Here is a 3,807-nt window from a genome sequence, read left to right as displayed (position 1 = left end):
CTCTTTTTTTTTCCTTCAGATTTAAGGTTTCTTTTCTCTCTATTTTCTACTTCTTTTTTTTTCCTCTAATACCATTTGGCTTAGATGAAATTCATTTTTATTAGCTCAAATTCCCATTTTCTTCTCTCTCTCTAACTTGACATTTTCTTTCTCTACCTTTGCTCCTTTTGTTTCTTGCCTTTCCCCTTTGTTTATAGGTAAGAATGAAGAAAATGAATATTCTAGTAAATAGTATTTTAAAAAACAATTTGCTTTTATTATTGAATTATAATTATTTAATGGTTTACAAAACATTTAAACTCATATAAACAATAATTGAAAGCAATTAGATGGCAACAACAAAAATACTCAAAGAATACAAGTTTCAACTATGGTGACTCAAAACCCCATGCAGAATGATTAGTATGAATTCGTTACTCATAACTTAACTAAAACTGATCTTATATTCGTATAAATCCTTTTTATAAGGATTCTGATAATTTATCATATCAGGTTCCTATTACCTCAAATATTCCTCCTCATGTTCGACCAATTCATACTAATCATTCTGCATGCATTAACACTTTACTATCTAGCACACCTAAAGTTTTATTCTTCTCTATAGTCCCTCCAGTTCTGTCTAAGATTATGGATCTACCTAATTTTTCTTATTCGTATTATTTTTCATCATTTACTTTCTTTTTAGCTTCTATTCATTGTCTCTCTAAGTCCTTTTCTTATAAAAGACAATTTTTTATCCTCTTTAACAGCAAGCTATGGATAAGAAACTTTCTACTTTACATAAAACAAATGATTTGGTTCATTTATCTCCTGGTAAGAGTGTTATTAGTTGTTGTTGGGTGTATAAGATCAAGACTAATTTTAATGGATTTATTGAGTGATACAAAGCCAGGTTGGTTGCAAAAAGATACTCTCAACAGTATGGTATGAATTATAAGGAGGCATTTGCTCTTATTGCAAAAATGACTACTATTCATACTTTTATTGTAATTGCTTCGATTCGGTAGTGACATATCTCTCATCTTAATGTTAAAAATGCCTTCTTGAATTGAGATTTTCATGAAGAAGTTTATATGGCGCCCCCTCTTAGTATGTTTTCCAGTTTAAGAAAGAATTATATGGTCTCAAACAAGCACCTCGTGCTTGGTTTGAGAAATTCTCTATTGTGATCTCTTCACTTGGTTTTGTTTCTAGTAGTCATGATTCTACTTTTTTGATTAAATGCAATGATGCATGTTGTATCATTTTATCTTTATGTGTTGATAACAAGATTATTACTGGTGATGATATTGATGGTATTTCAGTTTTGAAGACAAAGTTAGCTAAACAGTTTGAAATGAAAGATTGGGTTCTCTAAAATACTTCTTAGGTATTAAGGTAGCCTACTCACCTAGAAGTTATCTTATTTCTCGGTTGAAATATGTTGCAAATATTCTTGAGTGAGCTAAACTTACTGATAATAAGATTATAAATACTCTCATTGAGGTTAATATAAGGTATTCTTATTCTGATGGCTTACTCTTGTCAAATCCTACTCTATACCAAACTATTATTAAGAGCTCGGTATGTCTCATTATTACTCATCCAGACATTACATACGTTGTTCATGTTGTTAGTTAATTTGTTATTTCTTTTACTTTCGTTCATTAGGTAGTTATTTTTTGTATTTTATGATATCTTCGGGGCACAGTTTTTTACTTCCATCCACCTCTTATAAAATACAAAGTAAATAATAAGAAAACTAAAACAATACATGAAATACAAAAAAACAATAAGGAAAATAACAAAAGTGGCCCAAATTGAGGGCCCTAGACTAGATTTTCAATATCTAAATATCCATGGTGGCTTTTATAGAGAAAATAGCCTCCAGAAACTCCTATAATAATTTAAACTTGATCCAACGGTCGGATCAAGAGTATAAAAATATATTTGTTAGGTCATCCACATAAACTTGACCAAGCCTTTAAACCATCATTATAGTCTAAAGTGACCAAGCCTCCTCTAAGGCCGAGACCTGTCTCACTGGTACAAAAATATATTTGTTAGGTCATCCACATAATCCATCTATGACATATCCTTTTTTAGTTATGGCGGATCTATACTTGACTACTCATAATCACCTGTTATCTCAAACTCGACTATATTAGTGTGATTGGATTTTGTTATTTTAAAATATTGTGTTTTCACTTGAGAAAACCGTGATTCCTGTAATAAATTGCTTTGTTTTTTTATTAAAAATAAAGGTACCTTATTTTAAATCACAAGCAAATGAGTTTAATCTAAAATGGCATGTGATTTAAAAGGCAAAACAACACATCATCGTAGTAAAAACAATAATAATAATAATAATAAGCTAAAGTAGTTATACTTTCCAAAGCATTAAATAATGGGAAGCGTTTGAAAGGGATTAAAAAAAAAAAAAAAAACCCTTGTTGAATGACAGGTACTGTAGCTCTTGTTCCTTGGCTTCCACAGTAGCACACAATTCACGCTCTGGACTCAAGTTAAAAGATTTGTGTTGATCGATAGCTAAAACTTCATAGGCCACACTTTTGTTTTGGGTCACTACTCTTTGTTTTCTTTTATTTTTTATACTACAAGCTAAGGGAGACAAGGAGTTCCTTTCAATTCTATACTTTTTAACAAAAAGCTATTTATTACTCTTTCGAAATATCACGTTTCATGGTTTAGGATATGATTAGTTGATTACTATTTCTAGTTCCTGAATCTTTCCTAAATTTAATAGTCATGTTCTCAATAAACTTTGAACAAGCCACAAGAAATCGAAATTCTTTGTATGAAAACTGTTAGCAGAAAAAAGAAGGTTATATACTGTCATTCACATCATACATGATTGTCTAAAGAAAGGTTTCTCCATTAAATTCAGCTTTGCCCGTTGTCTCCTCAACCAAGTGTTTGACATTGTAATTTCCGCTGTGGCTTTTAGTTTTTTTCTATTACAGACAGAACATGCCTTCTAACTAAGGCTAGCTAGCTGACTTTACTAAATATTCCAAGAGTACAGATCAAAAGTTTAGCAGCGGTCAACTAGCTAGTGATCAAAGGGTACATCAATTGAGACTTCCTCTATGTTTGATGGGAAACTTAACATCTTTAATGTGGAGTTGATACTAAAGTTGCTGCTGTTGTGAGTCATGCAGAGAATTAATAGCTACCTAATCTTGGCTAGCACCAAGCCCCGCCTTTCTAATTTTTTAAAGCAATATGGTTTTAATTTGAACCTTTCCATAAATAAAATCCACGTTGAGATAGCATAAGAGGTGTGCTTAGCAAATGCCAATTGATTTGTGTGCAGAGCTACAATAATGGAGAGAGAATCGAGCGGGCTGACCAACTCAAACCTCCCAAAGCAATTTGGTAACCAAGTCAAAACAATTATAAATTTCCCATTTGAGAAACCATTGAAAAAGGGAAGAAGAAAAAACTAAAGAGGCAATAATATTCCAACACTCAACATTATATGTGTGACCACTTCCTTGGCTTTGAAAGTGTCAAAGGTAACAAACGCATTTGCTACCTCCTTTGGCCCTTTCTCTACAAATACTACTTCTGGAGCACAAGCACGGGAGAGAACCGTTAAATACAATGCAACTGATCCATCCGTGAGCCATTCACCTTTGACCCGTTAATTATTACCAAGTATTGAGTGTTCCTTTCCTCCCATGCTACATATTCTTGCTTCTATCGAAGACCTTTTAGCCATAAATATATAGTGTTTTCTTTTGCATGAGCCACACCTCCTTTGTTTCAACAAATCTCACGCCATATTTGATGAGAAAAAGTAAG

The sequence above is a fragment of the Populus alba genome, chromosome 13 (assembly GCF_005239225.2).
Source record: "Populus alba chromosome 13, ASM523922v2, whole genome shotgun sequence".
Taxonomy (NCBI): Eukaryota; Viridiplantae; Streptophyta; class Magnoliopsida; order Malpighiales; family Salicaceae; genus Populus; species Populus alba.
The sequence above is the reverse complement of the archived record's forward strand: the minus strand, read 5'-3'. Positions refer to the sequence as shown.